Source organism: Anser brachyrhynchus, assembly GCF_964034855.1.
Source record: "Anser brachyrhynchus genome assembly, chromosome: 1".
Taxonomy (NCBI): Eukaryota; Metazoa; Chordata; class Aves; order Anseriformes; family Anatidae; genus Anser; species Anser brachyrhynchus.
Genome location: NC_137694.1, coordinates 2,343,353 through 2,367,820, shown reverse-complemented (window position 1 = coordinate 2,367,820; position 24,468 = coordinate 2,343,353). Strand labels below are relative to the sequence as shown.

The 24,468-nt window shown below is 42.6% G+C and overlaps 1 protein-coding gene and 1 long non-coding RNA gene across 9 annotated transcripts in view; both read left to right on the top strand.

The window, feature by feature from the left end:
- Nucleotides 1–24,468, top strand: part of EXOC4 (exocyst complex component 4) — a 380,649-nt gene that overhangs the window by 125,361 nt on the left and 230,820 nt on the right. The gene's annotated exons all lie outside the window — the stretch shown is intronic.
- Nucleotides 1–24,468, top strand: part of LOC308188751 — a 70,561-nt gene that overhangs the window by 21,070 nt on the left and 25,023 nt on the right. Inside the window, exon 3 of the long non-coding RNA XR_013945727.1 lies at nt 336–23,446. This is a non-coding gene — a long non-coding RNA (uncharacterized lncRNA). The remainder of the gene's footprint in view (nt 1–335; nt 23,447–24,468) is intronic.

Here is a 24,468-nt window from a genome sequence, read left to right as displayed (position 1 = left end):
GCCCAGAGGAGCTGTGGCTGCCCCATCCCTGGGGGTGCCCGAGGCCAGGCTGGATGGGGCTGGGGGCAGCCTGGGCTGAGGGAGGTGTCCCTGCCATGGGAGGGGGCTGGAATGAGATGGGCTTTGAGGTCCCTTCCAACCCAAACCAGTCTGGGATTCTGGAGTTAGGACTAGGAGGCTGGGGTGACCGGATAAATAGAAGTGTATCAATCTTGCTTTCCTTAGGAATTCACCTGAAAGTGGAGGATAATGAAAAGTGGAGGATAATGTTGTGGTTTTCTTACTTAGTTAACAAGTTTTATACCTAAACATGCACTTGCTTAACTTCTTCTCAGCACTCACAGGAGAAGTGGAGATGCATCCAAAACAGAAATGTGCTCTAGGGTGAGGATGGAGAAGAGGTGGCTGCTGGAGCTGGGCTGGATGCTGAATCAGGCTGCCTACAGAGCTGGTCGGTCATGCAGTGCAAGTACTGGGAAGCCTTTTACATCTCCTGGCATCTATTCTGCACTTCTCAAGGAAATAGCTTCAACAGAGGCAGAGCCAGATTTCTTCTAACAAAGTGGTTTTGAGTTAAATTGCTCAGGTACTGCTGTTAGGGCTTATTCGGGAAAATACAAACCTTCACAGCAAACTAAGCCACAGGGCAAAAACAGTTTAGGTAGCAGTCGTGCAGACTCCAGCCTTGTTCTATAATTATTTCAGCTAGTGCTGTACTCTGAATACAGCTGTCAGGAGCACCTTAACTGAAGCATTTAAAAATAACCTGATCCACGTCGGCGGTGGTGGAGAAGCTGCGTGTGTTTTGACCACGCTGTTTTCTGCTCCCGGTAGATACCCCAGAACTGACACTTTGATTCACTGCTTGACCATGATCTTAGCTTTCCTCCACACATCAAATTAGCAGCAGTTTGCGTTTTGTGGGCTTTCTAACAGAACTTGTCTGCGAGACAATCAGTGCTGCGCTATTTCAGAGAAGGCTTTTGCTTTTTGAGCACAGCTGCTGCTGTTAGGTTAATGTTTTCACAGATCAAATCAGCTGTGGAAAATTATTTCCCTGGTGAGACCAAGGCACCTCAGTGTTTTCAGCTTTTCTCGGAAATTTCAGGGTATTGGAGGGAGGGAGAAATAATCTGTTCTTTGACAGGACTAGCAAATGTTCGTGGTTTCTGAGAAGCAATAACCGTATGTATTTGCTTGGTCCTTTTCTATTTGATGCTTGCATCTGACATTCTGGACACTTTGGGATGCATTTGCTTTGTCTGGCTTTCTAAGGAGACAGCCATCTGGTACTGTCAGTGTTATTGTGTTGCCCTTCCAAAAAGAAAGAGAGACTTCGCTTTTCATCTTCCATTTGAAACAGCTCATTAATTTAAAATAAATAATTGAGAAACAACATAAATCAAATCGAATGTGTGGTATAGCTCGGGTAGCATAGAGGAGGGCCGGGCCACGTGGAGAAGTGAACGAGAGCAGTTCAAACCTTGCTCAGCAAAAGAGTAAGACTGCAAAGTCCTGACAAGAGCTCTCCATAAATAGTTTTGTTGAGAGGGGGAAGGAAGGAGAGGTAAAGCTTTCCTTCCAATTCTCTTCGCTTACAGTCATCTGTACTGCATCATGAGCAGTGCATCATTTCTAACTGAAGGCAAAAAAAAAAACCCAAACCTCTTCATCTTCTGTTTCTCAGGCTTTCTTGATGGGTCATCTTACTCAGCCGATGGCCTTGACCGCTTCTCATCCAGCTGATAAATGAGGGTTGCATTGTTTTTATTATACTCCAATATGTTGTGTACTGTGCTGGTAATGGTTCGTGGCAGGAGAAGTTCCTGCTGTATCTAATGCAGGGAGTCACTGAAGGATCCAAGAGGCCCCAGAAGCAGATGTGAGGTATCTGATTTTCTCTGCTTGTTAACTTATATACAAAATATAAAAACGAATCTCTTTGCTTTGGAAATTGCTGAGGTTAAAGCTGTGTATTCCTTCTGACAGCTGGCAGAGAGGCTTTGCAAATCATTAATGAAATTGTGAGCCAGGCTCCTCCAGCATCGCTCATCGTGCGCCTTCAGGGTCATTTATAGGGGAACTAAGCATGAAAGTTGGTTGCTCTTTTCCTCATCTGGGAAAAATACTCCTTCCAACAGGAGATGTTTTATAATTCTCTCCAAATATTTAGATGAAGAGTAAAGACAACGTTTTCATGGCAAGGCCTAAGTCATGCATTTCTCTACCACTTGGTTTTTCACCCCCTTAGGAAATAGCTCATTTTGGGAACCCTGGGGCTCACCCAGGTTCACATAAGCTAATACCTTCTTACATCCACCTTTTCTTTGGCTCTTGGTACTCAGTTATCTCCTATGAATTATGATAACATGATAATTTTCAGTGAAGTGCATCACGAAGATTTGCAAAGCTAAGGTGATGTTACCCCTATCTATTTTACAGATGGAAAAAATGGATATGCATAGTTTATGCTAATATTCCTTAAATTAAATGCTAATATTCCTTAAATTAAGGCACTGATGGTTGTCAAGTGCTGATAATTGAGCTCTGCACAGAGCAGTTTAGACTGTTTCCAGCTAAGTTCTGTACTCCCAGCTGATCTTCCACTGTTGGTCAGTTGAGAGTGAGGATTTGAAATCACTACCACTGTTGTTACTGCAGCAGTATAGGCATTGTTTTTGAACCAGAGAGATTTGGCAGATCAAGAAAATAAGTGCGTGCCTGTCCTTCTTACTTGCAATTCTTTATTACCTGTAAGTACTCCCCACCTTCTTCTGTCTTATTTTTTTTTTGGAATGAAAGAAAATTCACCAAGTAGGCTATGTTTGATCTTGCAGTAAATTTAAATGAATATGAAGCTGGCCTTTGCTAAAGTTATGTTCCATCTACCATTGAATATTTGCCTTTTGGTTCTCTGCACTCACCTCGACATAATGTTGATGTTTGCTGCAGGGTATAACTGCTCTTGGAAGCTGAGCCTCCAGCGATGGTTTTAGCCACCTGCTTTGCTGTTTAAGTACCGGCTTCCATTTTATCCTTATGTCACTTGCTGTGCCAAGTACAAAGATGTTGCTTAGTTCCACTTCATCTCCTTTGTCAAAAAGGACTCCTGGAGTCCAGTATTGGAGTCAAATTGATATTAAAAAACATACTGTTCATATAGCTTGAAGCTTATCAGAAGGCATGTTTGGAAGTACGTGCTCTTAGGGCCGTGAATACATGAGGGACCTTGCTGGAAAGCTCTGTTTTTTTCCATTTACAGTGTTCAGTGCAGAGAAATAACTATGTTGCATGTGCCACACATTTTAAAATGGATTAATTTCCGTTCTAGGTATGTCAGGTGGACTGGGTCCTTAAACATGTATATCACTAATCGCCATTTTGACTCCATTCACCCCACATCCATTCTCGTCTGGTTTTAGTAACTGCTATTGCAAGAGCCACTAGAGCTTGGTACCAGTGATTCATATCACCTGAAAGCAGCTGGGAAACCCTGTTTTCACATATTATAAAACATTAGCCTCTGACCCTACACGTTTGTGATATATTAGCTGTTAAAAGCATGCTAGAGCTGACATATGTAGGGGAAGGAATGTAAGAAAGTAATCGGAGCGATAGAGTGATGATCGTATTTCATAGCTGGGTTGGCAACTGATTTCCAAACAGCAGAGCTCAGGGCATTCTTGTGAGATTTTCAAAGCTAATAATAGTGAAATAAATGGGAAGGGATAGGTGATACCCATGTTGATGTGTTTGTCGTGTATTCAGGTTTATGTGGTATTTACTATTTTGGAAAAGCGAGAGAATGCAGGAATCCTGAAAGCACCAACTCTTGTAAAAACATCAAAGTCAATAGAGAATTAGCTTATTTCTAAATAATATTTTATATCTACGTGTCCAAAGATCAGAAATAGAAACAAATGCAAAATATTTATCAGGGTGGGAAAGTTGGTTGCTCAGGTAAAACACTGGATTAATTCTATTGCCAGCTGACGCCAGCTTCGTGTGTGGCTTTAGGGTTAGTATTGTATCTCTGCCCTGTACCCCTTAAACCACTGGCCACCATTCAGGGCTGGTAAGGCAGCTGAATAATAGGACTTGGAGCTACACAAATACCCACCCAGGCAGATGATGATACATGTAGGAGCTTGATTTAACAGCCTTCTGTGAGCTTAAGATAAAGTTCTGGATTTGTAAGGGGTATTTTAGCAAGGTAAAGCTGCGGTTGTATTTCATTGTGGTGCAAAGGCTGGAAATAGTCATATAGTGAAGCATTTTTATTAATACTCTAGTGAAAATAGAAACTTAGATGCTTGCCAAAAGCAGCCATTCCTAGAAAGAGAAGGTATCGGTCTATTTGAGGAAACTTTTAAGCGTTTCATATTCTGTCTTCTCTACTATAAATGTAGTTTAAAATCTAATGCACTAAAAATGAATCCTGTCCCCAACCTCTAGAAACATTTCCCATCTTCAAGCAGTTTTATATTTCGTAGAATCACAGAATATCCTGAGTTGGAAGGACCCCACAAGGATCACCGAGTCCAACTCCTGGCTCCACACAGGACCACCTGAAAACCAAACCCCATGTCTGAGAGCGTTGTCCAAACATTTCTTGAACTCCTTCAGGCTCGGGGCCGTGACCGTGTCCCTGGGCAGCCTGTCCCAGTGCCCGACCACCTCTGGGTGCAGAACCTGTCCCTAACCCCCAGCCTGACCCTCCCCTGTCCCAGCTCCATGCCGTCCCCTCGGGTCCTGTCGCTGTCCCCAGAGAGCAGAGCTCAGCGCCTGCCCCTCCGCTCCCCTCGTGAGGGAGCTGCAGGCCGCCATGAGGCCTCCCCTCGGCCTGCTCTGCTCGGGGCTGAACACACCAAGGGCCCTCAGCCATTCCTCATCACACATCTTCCCCTCTAGACCAATTATCTGCATTTCTTTGTGATGGCACCCTATAGCATAGACAAAACGTCAACAGAGAGAGACATCCTGACTGGTTTTGGAGAAACAAATTAGATCAGGTTCTTTGCTGCTGTCAATACTGACTGATGAGTAGAGTTAAAGTTTTTGATTTTCGTGGTTCATTCTTACTCCACGAGTGTATATATACACTAAAAATTACCCTATTCATTTGAAAAACAATATTCAGGAGAAAAAAGCTGCTCCATTTACTAGTTCTGTACGCATGTATATGTTTGTGTCTTTTTGCATTCTGCAGTTCTGTGTTCTGGGACTGTGATTACACTGGGACTGCTGAAGAAGATCTCGAATGCAGTGAGCACAAGTCTAATTATTTTGTTCACTAGAGGCAATAATTGGCTTGTTCAGAAGTAATGAGATAATTCAGATGTAAATTCACTTTTGAGAGGGGAATTTTAATAATGGATAATCTAGGAAATTATATCATGAATGAAAGAATATTTTGTTTATAAAAGGAACAAGTAATGTAACTACAGAAGGTTAGGACCATTTCAACTAATTCACAGCTGGAAATGAAATCTGGGAGATTGCTTTTGACTGCTGTGTAAATGCTATATGTTCTGAGATGTTAGTGTTGAGTCTTTAACAAGGCTATTACCCTGTGAGTATGTGGTTCCAGTGTTCCCAGAACTTTGCTGTGGACAGCGCTGGTGTTTGTGGAAGCTGAACTTCTTGATGTAGCTTTATTAAATTAGAGCCTTATCACAGAATCACACAATGGTTAAGGTGGGAAGGGACCTCTGGATGTCATCTGGTCCCATCTCTGCTCAAGGAGGGACACCCAGAGCAGGGTGCCCAGGCCCGTGTCCAGGTGGGTTTGAAGCTCTCCAAGGAGGGGACTCCACAACCTCTGGGTACCTGTGCCAGTGCTCTGGCACCCACCCAGCCCAGAAGTGCTTCAGGTGCTCAGAGGGAACCTCCTGGGCTCCAGGTTGTGCCCAGTGCCTCTTGTCGTGGCGTTGAGTACAACTGAAAAGAGTCTGGCTCCATCTTTGCACCATCCCTTCAGGTATTTATAGACATTGATAAGATCCCCTTGAGCCTCCTTTTCTCCGGGCTGAACAGTCCCAGTTCTCTCAGCCTCTCCTCACAGCAGAGGTGCTTCAGGCTCTTGACTGTCTTGGTGACCCTCTGTTGGAAAGAGTCCTGCGTGTCCATGTCTCTCTTATACTGGGGGGCCCAGAATCGGACCCAGTTCTCCCGGTGCAGCCTCAATCAATGCTGAATAGAGGGGAAGGATCACCTCCCTCTGGCAGTACATCCTGCCTGTTGCATCCAAGAATAATACTATTAACCGTATAGGAACAAGGACACGTTGCTGACTTGCATTCAACTTGGTGCCCACCAGGACCCCCAGGTCCTTTCCTGCTGAGCTGCTTCCCACCTGGGTGCCCCCAGCATGTCCTGGGGCTGGGGCTGCTCCTCCCCAGGGGCAGGAATTTGCATTTCTCTTTGTTTATGGAAGTGTATTAGTGAACAGAATCCAGTCCTGAGCTTGTCTGTGTCTTATTTTTTTCTTTATCATAACTTTGAATGATGGTTTTGACGAGCCACTATACGTTGCCTGTTAGACACAGGTTTTACTATTAGAAGTCTGATTTTGAAGGGTGGGTCAGCTTATTTAACATCATAATTTTATTCTTCTAATTTGCAGTCAGAACTGTTCTGTCCTGCTTCCAGATCTAGTGCTGGCTTACTTTGGAGCTTTTGATAAGTCTTCTTGCATTGTACTTTCAGTCTTGGGATACTAAAGCAAACTCGTTAAGGAGCTGTAAATGTGAGTACGAGGTAGTATGTCTAGGTACCCACCTTCTGCCATGTACATTAAAATCCTAACTCAAACTCATTTGCCTGTTAACTAATGGATTTTCATGAATAGAGGCATGTGTTTTGCGGTGACAGACCTTCAAATGGGTAGGAGACCATCAAGTGCATCACTTAATGAACTCGTTACGTGGCAGTTTGCTGGTAGCATGCTGGCTCTCAGTGGAGTGCGGACAGGAGAAAGAGTAGAGAGCAGAGGGGGAAGCAACAGCTGGCAGGTGGGACCAACCTGGGGAGCATTTCCTAGAGTTTCGGGAAGGCAGATTTAAATAGGGAATATGGCTTAGTTTTTGTGGGAGCATGCAGACAAATCAAGAACAGATGAACTGAGCAGTGGGAAGAAGGTGTGAGATGATGATACTCACTGAAGGACCCAGGATTTGATCTGAAAACACCCTTTGTTAGCTACCTTTGCTACTTTCCCCCCACGTTACCGTTTGCCTCACCCTCTTTTCTTTCTGCTTTGGACGTATTTCAGCTGCAAGTTCTGTGTCAAGCCCTTCTGTTTTGTCCTGTGCTGAAGAGCTGTGGCTAATTTTAATCAAGCCTGAACTGTCATTCCGGTTCATCAATGTCACATTAGCGTCATTGCTGTTCATCAATGTCACATTAACAGTAAATCCGAACTCCCTGATTATTAAAGTGGATGGAAATCACTGCTCTGTGTGTGGCCAAATAGCTTCTCATCAGCTGGGTTTTTGATGGGGCCTGATAGTTTAATGCAGGCCTTAATCAAGGGCTTGTAACTGTTTTCTCTGCTCGTTTTTATCCTCGTGCCATTGAATTGCATTAACACGTGCACATATTCCCTGTTTTTCTTCAGCACATTGTATTAGGACTTGAACAGAAACCTGGCTTTAGGCTGAAGCATTGCTCATATTAACTGCTTAGGCCCTCAGTGTTAACGAGACAAAGTATTTAAGAATTGGTGTTTAGGACTGTGAAGATTGGGAAGGTGGGAAATCATTAAAGGGAGAGAATGTGAACTGGGGTTTAATGCAGAGAACCATGTGTCAAAGCATTACCTGTTTTATCCCTGGGATAAATCTTCGCTGCATCATTAACCTGGGCATTGCTTGGTTATTGCTTCTATTTCTTCCCTTTTCTCTGTGTTTTCTACCTCCATGCTCACTTCCCACTGAGTCTAGTGCTGGTGTTGACCTGAACAAACAGTCCAGTTGTGTGTACAAACCGTAGGTGATGTGTGAATTTGTTTTGGGATGATTAACACCTTGCTCTGAAGGTACAGAGTAAGGCATTTGGGTTTCCAATCTGACCTTCCCGTCATTACTTCCGTGGGCTCAGAGGACAGACGAGTGCTTCCACAATTCGGCAGAAAGGTTGGCGGTTACGTTTTGGCAGAAGCAGTGATGGGATTTCGGAAGTGCAAGTGATGAAGAGATGGGTGCAGAACTGCTGGGAGGACTCAGGCTCTGGAACTGAATGCTGCTGATGCCTTCAGCCACCAATGTGCTTGCAGAAACACAGCCGGTGCCTTGTATTTCTATTTCAAAAGTCGTGTGTGGCTCTGAGCACGTACAGGTCCAATATCCCCCCTTACCTATGATAGCCAGGAATGTGTCTTTAGACACAATATTGTATAGAATATGAAACCGAACATGTTTTTTGTGGATTACAAGCATAAATACAAAGTATTATCATTAAATATTGCTACTCTTGTTATTCACCATGTCAGTCAGTGCCCTATTGGATTTGGAGGAAGCACTTGCCTACCTCTGGGCCGACCACGTGTCCTTTAAAGAATAATTTGCTTTTCCCAAAGTGACATTTTATTTGTTTAGCCGTAAGCACAAAAGGTTCCAGTCCAGTGCTGGGAGCGTTCTGGTAATTTATTAGCAATTAGCTGGAATTGCGAGTTAACCAGCAGCGGTGCCCAGCGGCATGACAGGAGTCAGAAGTGACAGAACAAAGCTAGGCAGGCGCTAATTTCAATGCCTGTGTAAACCTCTAAATTCCTCCACACTAAGAAAATATATTTATTCTAGATCTATACCTGTCTGTGTACATGTGTGTGCATTTAAGATGCACAAGCTAATGAAGATAATGCATTTTCTGCACTATTAACCAGGCTCTTTCTTGCTCGTGCACGCGAGCAAGGCCTTGCTGTGTTGGTTTGCACAACACACAGGAAAGGACCCACAAACAGTTTCATTTCCAAGGCATATTTTCACCAGTCCCTCCCTCAGCTGCACACGGTGCTTTCTCAAAAGGTTTTAACCCAACTTTTGGTGTTAGGATTGAGTCAGGACTGGCATTAGACCTAATTAATGACATACCGTACAAGCCTTGTTAAAGCGAGGAAAAAAGACTGTCGCACGGTATTTGTCAGGGGCAGATCTGCCCTGTCGAGGAGAGTTACAGTTAACCTTTAGCCAGTTATGATGGCAGCTAAAAGGTGCTTCCATCCTCTTTTGCTGTCACCAGACCTGGTTAAAGGTTAACATCTTGCTCCTGGCACCAGGGGCACTGTTGTTTCAGCGCAGCCTTCCCAAGAGCCCGCCCGACCCCTGGGCTTGATTTCCTGGCTATCCCCTCAAAATACAGCATGGAAAAACAACAGCAAAAAAAAATGCAGGCTCCCCCTTAACAAAAACAACAAAGTACAAGAGCATACACGTATTGGAAACAACCTGTTCCTGCACACAGCCTTCATTAGTGAGCCCAGGATTTAATTGAAGTCCTTAAAGCAGAATGCCCTGGTGGCTTCTTTACCCTGGTGTTTTGCTTGCCGTGCTGACATAGTCGACTGTCAAAGAAACCACTCTTTGGGCATAAGCTCAGCCCTCTGTTTCCTCCTGTGCTTTTTTCTCTTTTTTTTGGCCGCTTTGTGAAATGTATTCAAAATCACATCCAAATGATGTACTACCTGGGATGAGCTTTGACAGCGTTCAGCACCTCCTGCCTCTGACTTCTTCCATCTGAAGAAGCAGATGAACAAGAGCTTAGCAGCACCGGACAGCTGGAAGAAAATCCTAAAAGGGGTAATGGAAAGAGACCTTGTGTTCAAAATGTGCAGTGCTTAACACAGAGGCAGGCTAAATGGAATATAGAGTAAGCAGGGATGGCAGGACCTTCTTTATTCTCTGAAGTCTGTGATGGCTTGGAAGGCATTTGGTCTCCAGATCCCCCGTGAAGGTAAATTGCAGAAGCTACCTGCAAAACTGAATGGACTTTATAACTCCGGCGTATCTTCCAAATGGCCACAGCAGCATCTGCAGGTGTAAACTTCATCCTGGAGCTCAGCAGATAAAAAGGCAGGTTTTAGCTACAAAGTTCAAGTCTGGTTCTAAAATCAGCTTAGGTTTTGGGTTTATCAGCTGCTGACCTGCAATTTTAAGGCTGCAGTGGAGTCTGGAAAACACAGCAGTGAGTGTAAGTGTGTCCGAACCCAGAGGGATCACCTAAGGACAGGTGTACGGCAATCCCGTTTTTCAGCATCTTTTGTGTTGTGAGATGTAGTCGTATGGAAACCACTAGTACCAAAGTAACATTGTTTTTTTTAATGGATAAATAATGTGTTGGCACCTGTTTGTCTAAGGTTTTAATAGAACCCACAATCCCCATACAAGTTTTCTGGCTTCTCAGCCATACAGGTGTGGCATTCGGATAGGCTTCTTTTTTTGTAAGCTGTATTGCACTTAGAGATGAAAAGAAAACAACCGACAGCTATTACCTTTTCCTTATTATAGCCCCATATGGTAGCAAAAGTACTGGGTTTCGGGGTGTATTATTTATCATCGAATTGTTGCTGAAAATTTCCTAGAACCGCCACACAGGGGGCATGAAAAGCAATGACACAATTTACAAACAAGAGTAATTTCAGCTGTTTATACACAATTACATCTCTGCTCCCCGAGGAAACTGTTGGAGGAACATTGTAAGTTTAAGAACAGCTTTATTTTTATAAACACTTTTTTTTTTAATTGCTGAGTCGAAGTTGTGTTTATTACCAAAAATTCCCAAGGCTTTTTCTGCAAACAGTTCAATCTCCTTAACACAGGCACAATTTAGTTATGTATTTTCATCCCCCCTGGTTACATTCCATTTTTTTCATCTCTCTTTTAAAATTCATTTATTCTCTGAGTTCCCATATACCATACGAACTCTCCCTGTTTTCTTTGGACTGTTGACAGCCTTACAAGTTAACAAATACCCGAAGTTAACAAAACACCTTTCTATTAAATACTGTCATCACATAAGGGCTCTTGAAGTGTTTTGCAAACGCTGCTAACTAGTCAGCGTGAGTCTTGTAATATTAAGTCCATTTTACAGAATATTAAAAGAAAAGGTGTTTTATTCCTTCATTTATGTGCAGTACCAAAGGCTGCATTGCATAGCCCGACTCCTCTAGCTGTCTTGCTATGTACTGATCCACAACATCCGAGTGTCTTGTCCAGAATTCGTAAGGAATTTTCCAAACCCACAGCTTCTCTGCATGGGTCACACTGCTTCCGTACGTTGTTGGGTACGGTGTCCTTCATTTTGGGTTGGTTTGCTGTGCATTTACAGAGAGTTATGCTTTGTTTCTCTGGCTTTTGTTTCATTTGACTTTGTAAAGTTACCTTAGACAAACAGGTCTTTGCCTTCTGTGCCTATTTTTTCTTTTTTTTTGGTAGTTTTTTTGCCTGAACAGTGGAAGAGGATTGAACTGAAAGGAGACTGTTTTCTCGCTTAGTTCCACCTAGCAGCTAGCAGCCTTCCCTCTCTTGCTCCAGCATTTTGCCATTCATCTAATGTCCGAGTTTCCCATGCGAGGATTAACCTGTACCCCAGGTTAGTAGCGGAGGAGGAGGAGGAGGAGGACAGCCCAGTGCCACCCAGTAATGCGGCCTCCAGTACTGGAGGAAGGTCCCTGCACATACCTGATCCAGCAGACAGTGAAGGGATGTGAAAGGACAGACTCCCCTGACTGAACACACAGTTTCTTGAATTCCCTTTGAAACCTTTCCCAAAGGATTCACAGATATTGTGACCTATTTTTGATATCGCCATCTTGAAAGAATCAAATGATACTACTCATCGGTAATCTAGGAGCTATTTTATATATAGCAATGCAGGAAAAGTCAGCGGCTATGATATGCTTTTCTTCCTCACTTCTATTCCCTTGCCCCAAATATGGCACTTGGAGAAAAGCTGAGTACAAACTCCTATCTGTGTCCAGGTAAGAATATAGGATGTTACCAGCCATTCAGTTTATTTCAGGACCAGTGACAATCTCTTAAATCTAGAGTGACCTGAAAAAACAGCCTGTGTTTTTTTTTCCTTTTTTTTTTTTTCTTTTTTTTCACCCCAGTCTGTAATCCTTTCAACATGTGCATAAATGGATTTCTTGCAAAATGCTTTTTTGGAGCAATGACCTATCTTAGAGATTTCCACCAGACGCTCATTACCCCTTTGTGTGACAGCCATTTCCCTAAATTCTCTTATTCCAACATCTTGATTTTTGAGTGCCTGTTTCTTTTTTTTTTTTTCTTTGCCATTAACAGGAATTTCTGAATACATCTCCTTGCAACAAATTAAATGAGGTTACTGCTCGGTGTCCCGTCTGTACAAGAGCTACAGCTCTGCTTTGTGTCTTGAATCTTTGAACTTTGGCTTTGTCCTTTTGGTTGTTGTTCTCTGAATGCTTTGGCATGAGGACAAAATTAAAAAGCACTTTAGCTGTTGCTGAATGGTAGGTGATGTTGACCCAGTTCTTGAAATGGAAATTAAAGCACCATCTTTTTTACATTCCTTTTCTTAAGCAACAGGATATTGATCCGCTGGGTTGAAGTCTTTAAAAAAAAAAAAAAAAAGCTCTGTTATCTTCCCAGTTTATTTTTCTGGAGGAGTATGTTTTAGTTATCTTTGCGTTTAGTGGTGGTATGAAAGAACACGGAGATCAGATTTAGGTTATTAGGGGGATAAATCTTGTGCTTCATTCTGTGCTTTCTTATTCTGCCTTGTACCAGTGATAAAAGCAAGGGGATCTGAAGCTGAGCTTTGTCTGAAAGTTTTTTAGCTGTGAAAAAGGTTCCTGTTAAATGCCTATTTGAGATTAAAGTGAGATGCTTGAAAACCATTGATGCGTTAAGCCCAAGCAAGCAAGTTTAGTTCCTATTTTGAGTTTCAATGGGTTGTATTACAGTTAGGCACAGATCTTTGTGCAGGATCTTTGTACAAGCACCGTGCCAAATCTTACCCGTCGTCATATTCTTCTGTTAGCTGATACATGAGGATGAGGTGGGAGCTTGCAGTGCTTGCAAGTTGGACCCATTTCATGAGTTGTGGTGACCTTATAGTGGCTGTTCAGAGCAGCGAGCCCCAGGTCTAGGAGCTGGTGTTGGCATGGTATTGTTGTGAAGGGACCAGCCAAGTACTTACTGTTAACAGCACGTGAAAACTCTTCGGGATTTGGCTCTGTCACTATCTGCCCAACTCACGTTAAGTGAAAGAGTGAAAACTGGCTCCACTACACTCGATGCCTTACGCGGTGTTTTGAGTGCCTTCTGCGACATGGGATTCAAATTGAAATCCTTGAGGTCAGTCAGAGAAAGAAGTAATGCGGCGTCCCTCAGTTCCTCCGCGGGCATATCCCAGTATTCTGTCACATGCTGATGCAGTGCCAAAGCATATGGATCTCCATATGGTGACTCTTGCTGGGTTTCCACCACCTGTAGTCAAGCTGATTTGCAATCGCTGAATTTGCCCAAGAGATAAAGCAAAATGAGTACAGCAGTGAAATAAGATGGCAGTGGTAAAGGCTGAAGTTTTATGTGACTTACTGTTGTTACAGTAATTACCAGAAGAAGAAGAAGAAGAAGAAGAAGAAGAAATAAACAAATGGATTTAATGAGCATGTCAGTAATACAGGAACAAGTGCTTCCAACACTTCATTAGTCGGGGTAAGGTGGGCTCCATACGCTTTCTTGTCTCCAGAAAGACAGAATAATTTTTGTTTTGATTCAGCTTCTGCGAGTAGATGGAATTAAAGGAGTTTGGGTATCTTTAAAACAATACTGCTAACTGGTTTAAATGTGCCTTCATGGTGCAGAAATAATGGTGTAACGAATAACATTTATAGTTTAAATGATGAAAAAGCAACAAAAATACATTCAGTAGTTTTATTCTTAAGGCCGGGTAAGGCCAGTTTCTTTAATATTTATATATATATATATGTGTGTGTGTGTGTATACACACTCGCAAATAAATACAATAACCTTTAAAAATCTTGTTTTCAAGCAGTTGTGTTACTGTTTTGAGTCATGTAAAGACACGTAGTTATATCACGGTTAATTGTAGGACTGTTTAGCTCAATAGCTAGGCGATGGGGTAAGTATAGACCAGTAGATGTTTTACTGGACTTGATCCATCTCCTTGGTATGCTAATCCTTATAGGCAGGGTCCTCAGGAAAGGGACAGTTGTTTTGGAACATCCCTGTGCCATTACGTGCCTCCCAGGTGTTAAAAAGCAAACAAACAAGGCTGGTGCTGGTTCATTGCATCTTTTGAACAGTTTTGGCTATCCCACCAGATCAGTAGTTAAAGAAAACGCCCTTCTGCAGTGTAGCAGGATGGATGCCTTCCAGGAATGGAGCCTTTCTCACTTTGTGGTTAAACCTAGTCTATACAGCCTGTCCAGTGCTGCGAGGAGCATCTAGTTGTGGCTAGTGTGACCCCCCACAATCTTAAAAAGCCAGTCTCAGAGGATACAATTTTGGGCTGCTTTTCTTTAGTGAAATATGTTTTCTAGTGCTTACAGCTCTGCTCTAGGTAGGAAGACGTAGGGAAATGCCCTCTCTTTTTTATTGTGGTACCAACACACTTTCTCTCCTGCTGCTTTCCAAAGATTGCTTTTCTCATGCTGTGATAATATGGGCATGCCATAGCCATTCTGTGCTTCTGGGGCTGTCTTCTGAAATTTTCCAGATGTTAGCTGCCTGGTGATGGGTGAGAACGGTACTGTCCAGCTTTGTGAAAATCCTTCCAAGTTCATCGCCGGTGTTTTGACTACGCGTCTACTCATTTGATGTTAGATCCTTCCCAAAGTTGGTTGTGGTTTTACCTGCACATTTGGGTTAAGTAACATGTTGCCCTAATGAAAAAGTACCTAAAGCTGCTCAGAACCTCTTGCCATATCTACTTTTCCACTCTCCTGTAGCCAGAGGGAATGTCATTGGCTTCTTTTAAAGTAATTGTGCAGTTGTTTTGGATGATGCTCCAAGGCTCTGTATGGTAGGGAGCAGGGCTTTAAACAGTTCTCGCAAGGACAGCTGTGGTAACCATAAAGCTTTGGTTGACATTTTGGTAGGGAATTTTGGATGGGAACTTTCCTTGGCCCATGCAACTGAGGTCTCCTGTAGTCAAGAGCAAGTTACCCAATTCAGCAGGGTAGGTGTAAACCAGGAGCTGGTATCTGCCCTGATAATAAGAGTTTGATGTGACTGAATTAAGGGAATCTTGCTAGAACTTCTCTACACTTCTGCTGTGGCGTGATGCCATCTTCTTTCCGTCTCCCTTATAGAGACAGTGAGTGTTTGGGCTCTGAAATAAGAGCCTGTGGGTGCAAGACCTTGCACGGGTACCCCAGTCATTAGTTCCAGCAACATATATAGGCACTCAGAGAACGACAGAGACCTGTTGAATATGCTGTAAGCTCTTTGCTTCATTTTTTCCATAGGGGATTTAATCCATCTTCATGACTACAACTGTTTACATTGGCAACTAAAAATCTCTTCTAGTGATCACCCACGGTCTCCTGTGGTGCTTCTTTTGTTACCCTTTCTTTTTATTTCATGTCTTTTCTCAGTGAAGGTTACTTATTTTGTGGGTCAGCTTAAATGCAGAAGCTATGAGAAACTGTATTTTTGTTCAACAAAGTACACTTCAACAATATGCAGAGTAGTATGGAGCTAAGCATGTCTGTGAGTAGCTATTGTGGGTGAATATGGTTGAGATGTATTTCTGTCATCTGTTACTGAGATCAGTAGCACCAAACCCCAATTTTCTGGGATCCCGGTTCTTCTATCAGACCTATTTTGTTTCTTGTCCAACTGGATTTTCCATTGTGGAAGCAAGTTTAGAGTAGGGATAGGCAGGATACCTTGAGTAGGACAAGAGCCCATGCAAGTCCTTATCCTTGCACACCCAAAGGAAGGTGGATCTGCAAAGTCTTTGGAACAAGCGGAGGTGAAATACAGGCCTGTTTTTGCCAGAATATATGTTGTTGGCTAACATAGACTGTCTGTACTGGTGGTGTAACAACACAGTGTTGCAGGTGTTGCACTGGTACAAGAAACTGAGCAGGGGGATGTGAGCTGGCTCCTGTCTCACTACATGGATTTGTAGTATATCCCATACATCATTTTTAAAACTGTTTTTTTTAAAATAACATCATACGTGAATTTGCGATAATCCTTAGTTTTGTCACTCTATTATAATTCTTAGGTTTTGTTCTGGCGTCCGGATTGCAACGAGAGGGAGATGTGCAGTATTTTATAACCCAAGGGAAGAAGCATCGGAGATCTGAAGTCCTGGCCTCTGCTTTCCAGGAGTGCTTGTGGCTGGCATTTAAATCACGCCACAGATGCTAACTGCATGTGGCAGATACTTGTCTAGATAAGTCGGTTTTTAATGTGTATTGGATTGTGTTCAGGCTCTAAATGCTAAAGGTAGTTTAAGCAGTTGAATGTGATAGGTAACAACTTCAAGACAAATCAGAAGAGATTCACATTTGCTATGCCTACATGATTATTTTGCGGGGGTCTTTCTTCCCAAGTAACTGCTTGTAAAATGGAAATATTCAAACACGGGCATTTACTTTGTTTCCTCTTAGCGTATTTTAAAGCCCCAGCTTTAGTTCAGTTCCAGCTAGAAGCCCGTACAGACTCAAGATACACTGTTTTTGACAAATAAAGGCAGTCTTTACAGCTAAGGCTTCTCAAGGTCTTTAGGATCTATATTTAATTTCCTGCCTGATGGAGAAAAGAAAAAAAAAGAGAAGTGCCATGAATTGAACTTTGTGTTCTCTTTCCAGCCAGCCTGGCAAATAGACATCAGAGCCACCTTTTTAGTGTTCCCCTCGCGCAGGGGTCGGTATCCTCACGGTGTGTAGAGGACAGGTTTTAATGTACCGGCCCAGCTTTGGCGTACCAGGACGTGCAGTTCTGCCGCGGGGACAGAGCAAGTTGTTAAGTTTCCCAGGAAGAATTTACTGGATGTTCTAGCAGTTCATGATTAAAATGAACACCGCGTCTCTGAGGAAAATACCAGCTGAGGTGATTCTGTAAACGGTGCTGTGTGTGTATGTACAGCGGCACATAGTTAAGTCATTAAAATACAGTTACCTGCACTCCTGAGCTTGCGACCAGATACGGTCTTAATGGATTGTTGTAGCTTTAATGAAATCCAGTCTCGCTGAATCACTAAACTTTCTTTCTCCTGGAAGGCTCTTTACGGGGACCTGACAGATCACCTCTCCAGTGCTTCCAGACGTCCTGGCTCTCTAATTCTTCTCCATAACGAGTTTTGTGCTGCACGATAAAATATTCATGTTAAAATAGGTTCTAAACTAATTATCTGCAGCCAGCAGTTGCCGGTGTAGTCATTTGCTGTTAGCTTGGCTCAAGTTAACGGCTTGTATTTCAGTACAAATAGTCCCTCCTGGCTGTTTCCTGTCACTGATTCTTATCCTAAATGGAATTTCCATACGTGTGTGGAGCTAATTCTCCTGACGTCCAAAGGAGCTTTCTCCTTCTACTTCTGCATCCTATTTCTAAAGAGGAGGATGCGTTATGTATTATGCAGTTGCTGCAACTGCTTTTTGCTCAGAAGCAATCATCTAGTTGGTCTTTTCTCTGCACAGTGTGACTTACACTCTGAGCTTTTTTTTACCGTCTGCATTTTTAACGACAATAGAAAATAGGTGTTCAACATACGGCGACCGTTCTGTTTGGGTATTGAAGTCACACAGGCAAAAAAGAATAAGGTTATCCCATTAAACTGGCATAGTTAGAAAACCCTGACTACGTTGTTTTGGAGCTTAAAAGTGCCCTTACATTGGACTAAAGTGGACGACAGTAGACCAAGACTGGATAAAATGGAATTGGGTCTCGTAAGAGCTAATGACTTTTTTGGTTTTCAGTATGAGCTGTATGTGGCAATCAAAACTTCAAGTTTTTTTCTTCCTCCTTTTCTCAGAGACAAGCTTGTATTGAAAATATTGACAGATTTTAATCTCTTAATATTGCCATATGTCCACATACTGTAAAAATGTAAGTGCCACTAAATGTATGGAAGTCATTTTGATTAATCGCATGTCTGTGTGCCTAATTATTTGTGGGATCAAGGCCTGTGAGTACTAACATGGAAATAATTTAGGAATCTTCTTTTCGTAATTCTTCATGTTTACAGCAAGTAATTTAAACAGCTTGCAGGGACAAAAAATCCACTCCAGCCTACACTCATTTTTCCCCATATTAGTCCTAATGGGACTCTAGCAATCTGACGCCTCTAAGATACTCATGTTCAGATATTTAAGCTCACTATAGAATTGCAAGTGTGTATTGCAGCAATGAAGACAGACTCTTCCTATAGGTGTCTAAGGCTAATTGATAACCAGAAAGTTTCTGCCATTTTCAATTAAACTTCAAACCTACATGGACTTCATGCAATCCAGTTGGTTGGAGTCTTCAGCTTTGTACGAGACCCTTGTAGACGCGCCCTCGGTATGATTTTTGGGAGCAGAGGGGATTCACCGGAGATCCATCGGAAATAAAACTTCTGCAAAGTGGTTACGGCATGAGCAGAACCTCTCTGGAGTCTTCATGGCACAGGTCACTCCACCTCACGTGAGATCTGCTCCTTTTTCCATTACCTTTGTTTTTATTTGTTACGACATTTTATTGTGCATCTAAGAGCTCCTTTAAGTTGTCTTATTTGTGGAATGTGAGCTTCAGTTCAACATGAATAATGAGGAGGGAGGAAGAAATGGAAGAAGCAGAAGCAGAGAGAGTTAAAACTTGAAGTCTCTGAGAGCCTCATCTTACTGACAGGACGATGTAACTTTGAGATATTTTCCATGGATTTTTATCATATGTATGGGCCTTAGTCATCAGTAGGCATCAAATGACAAGAGCCTCCTGTTTCCATAAAGGAGTTGGGAAGGTCTGTTGAGATTTTATGGGTGATTTATGCATCTTACATGAATATTAAATCTCTAAGGATTTGGGAGGAAGTAAGCAAAACAAATTCATTTGCTAGTGTGCATGTTTTCCATGTAGTGCAGTAGTGCATACTCTTACAGTGCATCCGAAAAGAAGGCAGAAAATATACTTAACTATATACTCTGAAGCTGTGGAAGTTTAATGAAGTTTTACATCACATAAATTTTAGCATGAGGAAATTTTTACTGCTTTCAGACTGTGTTATATTGATGCTGAATTTTGCACATCTTCAATATTTATGAAATTAAGAAGTGGTGGTTATTAAAGGGAAACTGTTCCCACAGCAACGCAGATTAGTGTACGTGTGATTTTGTGATTTGTTTCCTTTTCTCCTTGACATTTTTTTTCCAAATAGTCCTCATCTCTGTAGAGTGTGGATATCCAGAAAAGCATTCAGTGATGTGACTTGAATCTGTCATGCCAGGAACCAGAGGAATGCTCTCATATAATGGGACTAGAGGGAATGAAAATGCAAGTTTTTTCCATTTTCATATTTTTTATTCTCAAATGCTCTTGTGTTTCATCAATACATAGTTTACTGTATGCTCTTTCTGAAACGCACATCCCTCTCAGAGCATTGCCAAACTGATAGTTTTCTGCTACGTGAGAGATAACTGATGGAAGGTAGAAATTGATATCTTGATCATGGTTATGCTTTCAGGTATTTGATCTCCAGTATATCAATGATAATTTCTTCAATATCCTCTAGATTTGGGAAAAATAACCCCGTCTTTTTAGAAATGAGTGGAATGAATGCTATCTTACCAAGAGATGAATGTGGATTTAAAATTCAGTTGATAGCAGCTATATTATGGTTTTAGGTTGATTTTCTAGGAAATGAGTACTATCATAAAGGAAATGAGTCCTTTATGATGGTGCTTTCTGTCCCTCCTGCTGATGTGATTGATATCAGGCAAATCTGAAAGAAGCACAAGGTGCAAAGACGCATGCAGTCCATGGGGGAAAAAAAAGTTACACATCGGCAACTGCGTTGAGGAAACAAACGGTGAGGGAAAAATAGGTAAAACTTGGCTGTTCTGTGCTCTGATTAGCAGAAGCCACTGTCCAGGGACGAGACACGGAGTTGCAAATAACACACATTTGAGGGTGTCTTCTGGCAAATGTCATGGCAAATGGGACATACGGAGGTTTATGGATAGTACAATGTGGAGTGTGGAAAGAGCTTAAGGGACAACGGAAATAAAGGGATCTTCTGAGTGTTGAACCTTAAAAGATTTTTGGAACTGGAGGTGGAAATAGCATTTAGTTATTACAAGGCATCTTCATTATTGACTTTGGCCTTGGTTTTTCTTATGTCAACGATTCTCTGCTGTACTCAAAGTAAACAGTAAAAGTGTTCAATATATTTGAAAGCAGTGTAACTTTATTTTTCTAAGGTCTGAATTGATTCCCTCATACATGCTGCTTTTCCCCTGCACTAGAACCGTGATTTCCCACTAGCCTATGTAAAAATGAAGTTTTACTTCTTGAGAAATGGGTAACATAGAATCGCAGAATGGCTTGGGTTGGAAGGGACTTAAAGATGGTTTAGTTCCGACCCCGTGCCAGTGGCAGGGACACCTCCCACCAGCCCCGGCTGCCCCCAGCCCCATCCAGCCTGGCTTTGGGCACTGCCAGGGATGGGGCAGCCCCAGCTCCTCTGGGCAGCCTGGGCCAGGGCATCACCGCCCTTGTTGTAAAAAAAATAAAATATTTTTAATATCTAGTCTAAATCCCACCTCTTTCAATTTGAAAACATTACCCCCTGTCCTATCACTGCAGGCCTTGGTGAAAAGTCTTTCCTATAAGCCGCCTTTAAGCATTGAAAGGCCACAATAAGGTCTTCCCCTGGCTGTCTCTTCACTAGACTAAACTAAGCCAGCTTTCTCTTCATCGGAGAGGTGTTCCAGCCCTCACGTTGTTTGATCATATCTTGTTTTCCAAAGCCTTAACATGAATATCCCCGAGGCTGCTGAGGCTGCACGGCATGCTAGTGGTTTTTGAAAGATGGGGGTGTCCTGGAGACATTTAGCACTGCTGTGGTACACGTAGATGTGTGCCAGTGGAGTATTTGGTAGGCGGTTGTGAGATGACTTTTTGGCTTTGAGCAGATAGGAGTTCATCATGGGGTACGGGCAAGAGAAAAGTTGTGTGAAGTAGCACAGCGTGGTACTGAGGTTAATTAGCTCTAGCTCTGGTGAGACAGAGAGTGCATTAAACTACGTTTTGTGTTTTGCTAGCTGGGTAAATGTGAGTATGGATAACTTATTTAACATGGTCCTGGGGGTACCTCAGGCACAGCCTGGCTTGCTGAGTAAGGGGAGGGATTGTCCTGCTCGGCTCCAAGCTGGTGCGGCCTCACCTCAGGCACTGTGTGCTTTTTGGGGCGTCACAGTATAAGAAGGACATAAAAGTATTAGTGTCTAAAGGAGGGCTACAAAGATGGGGAAGGGTCTAGAGGGGAAGAAGTATGAGAAGCGGATGAGGGCCCTTGGTTTGTTCGGCCCAGAGCAGAGCAGGCCGAGGGGAGGCCTCATGGCGGCCTGCAGCTCCCTCACGAGGGGAGCGGAGGGGCAGGCGCTGAGCTCTGCTCTCTGGGGACAGCGACAGGACCCGAGGGAACGGCATGGAGCTGGGACAGGGGAGGGTCAGGCTGGGGGTTAGGGACAGGTTCTGCACCCAGAGGTGGTCGGGCACTGGGACAGGCTCCCCAGGGCAGTGGTCACGGCACTGAGCCTGGCAGAGCTCAAGAAGCATTTACACAAGGCTCTCAGACATGGGGTTTGGTTTTCAGGTGGTCCTGTGTGGAGCCAGGAGTTGGGCTCGGTGATCCTGGTGGGTCCCTTCCAACTTGGGGTATTCTGTGGTTCTGTGGTACTATGGTCAACGCCTGGCCTAGGTCCTCACAGGAGTTCTCCAGTCTGCATGATGTCTCTATGCAGGCGTTCAGCTCACCTGCCCCCTTTCCGTGTGCAGTTTTTAAGAGGCTGTGCAGAAACAGCTGTGCTGTTTTCTCCGAGGTGCGGGTGTTGTCAGGGTGCTGCCTCAGATGCTCACCGGTCCAACGTTTATTCAGACTGGAGGAGGACAAGACTTTTGCGAACGTTATGTGGATTTGTAAGGGAAGCCAAAAGCTTTTGCTACATAAAATAGCAGGCAAACAAAAGCTGCTGCATGGGAAGTATTCTGAGTTTTAAGGGGCACCAGCTTTGAGTAGTCATTCCTCATTAGATAGTACAGGTTAAAGCAAGTTGAGTGTAGGCTGCTTTGGTATTTAAGTCCTGATGATGTTTGCTGCAGTACACGTGGGGCTGGCGGTTGCTGACCTTTCACGTCTACCTTGTCCAGCTGTCCTCAGAGAGAAACCACTCACGTATCCTGAGTCATCAGCGAAGACTGATTAGTTAATACATAGAAGTCATGGAAAAATGCTCTGTAGTGTAATATTTATTAATAATGTTCCATCTCGTATATGTGAAAGAGCCTTGGTCTCACTTGTAATATTTCTATGAGAGCCTTAAGAGGGAGGGGAAGAAAGTGAAGCTCAGGTGCTGGGTTAAACTGAGATAATCCTGGGTAAGTTGAGCAGTTAAAGCAGGACAGGAAAGAACAGCAGTGTTTATATGGGGTGGTTTGGGTAGTGCAAGTCATGATGCACCTCCGTTGTCGTACTCACCTAACTGCTTAAGGAGTCCAGAATAAAAGGAGCTTAGTGTGCTGTTTTTGTTATGCCTCTTAATAGTTTTTTTTAACTTTAATTCCTTGAGTCATCTTTTTTCTTTTTTTTCTTTTCCTTGCTTGCTGGCCTCCAGTGGCCTAACCAAATACCTTCCTAATTAAATTTAATAATAGAAAGAGTCATTAGCGAGGTGTGTTGTTCTGCTGGGAGAAGGGATGGTTGGGAGTGACGTGAATGACAGAGGAATGATTTCTGGGGTTTCAGCTGAACTTCTCCAAACTCTGCTGTGAAGCAATGGAAGAGGAGCTCACAGAGCTGCCAGTGGGGAAGGGGTTAAGCTCTGAGTTTGATCTCCTCTTTTCCAGGGAGTGTTTCCTGGCATGTATTAGAGCAAAAGGGGGCTGTAAACTTTAGTTGGAGAGCCCTAAAGAAAAGTAAGCTTTGTGTACCAAGTCCCAAGAGTTTTTAAGAAAGTGGATCAATTTGGTTAAATTGTGAATGAGTATTCTCCTGTGAACATCTGTAAACTGTTGAGTTTAATTGGCCTACAGCTGGCTCTGATTGTAGGTTCAGGGTGATTTTTTTCTTAGTATCTCATTTCCTTTCCCCTATAGTTTTCTGGTGTCATTTGTTCTTTTTTTTTTTTTTTTTTGACATGTTATAAAGTAAATAATAACACATACTCACATAGACATCCCTTTCAAAGAGCCCTAAAGAGAAGTGGGCTTATCTGGCAGAGCATCCTTTTGTAGGCACCTCTTACTGGCTGAGCATCAATGGGTTCCAGCTGCTTGGGGGGATGGAGGGTGGGTGGAAAGGTGTTTGTGAACTTGGTTTATTGGATTTATTTGCTTTATGCTGCAGTTTTCCCGTTTTTAGATATTTTTCTTTGAACCAGTTGGCAGGCGGCGTTGGACGGTTTGAATAGTGAAACTCCGCTTCGAATAGTGAAAAGGGAAAGGACAAACTCTTTCAGTTGATTTTTCTTTTGTCTGGCCAAGATGTGAATATAACAGCGTGTGTTTAGTACATCTTCACTCATAGTCCCGGGGAAATAATATAAAGAATGAGTTCGGCTGTCATTTTCTTGTGGTCTCAGTATTGTCCACTGGCAGAGATAGCAAAATTAACTGACAACAGGATGGTGCAAGGCATGACTGAGGCCTTAAATTGACCTGAAGATTCGTGATTTCCAAGTATATAATCTGCTGAATGGCCTAACTTGTTCTTTTTATTATTTCCTCCATAAATCCATTTTTTTTTCCTGGCTACCAATTAATTAACCATTTGTTTTTACCATTTCTTGAACTTAGAACATTACAACTGGTTCTGCAGGCTTATATTTTTTTTCAAGGTTAAATTGTGTTGTATTAGGAAAGAGCTAGAAATATATCTACTTCTTTTTTTTCAATATTAACATGCGTTAACATTGTTGAAATCACACATCAGTCATAATAATAGTCACATAATCAGTCCTGAATTCTACAAAATCCAAACTGGAAAATTTAGCACCTATAATTATTAGAAATAATATTTTTAGAAAGACTGCACTGTGAGGAAAAGCTCAGGGGGGAACTATATGGAGAGCACGCCAAATATTTATATATAATATTAAAAAGCTAAAATACTAATAACATTTGATGAAACATCTGGCAAAGTGGGTGGCATTCTTGTGCCAAAATATTTACTGTTATAAAAAGAAAACAAACTTCTGTGCATTTCAGGGACTGAACTATAATTTCATGGCAGAGTAGAATATATTATATAAAA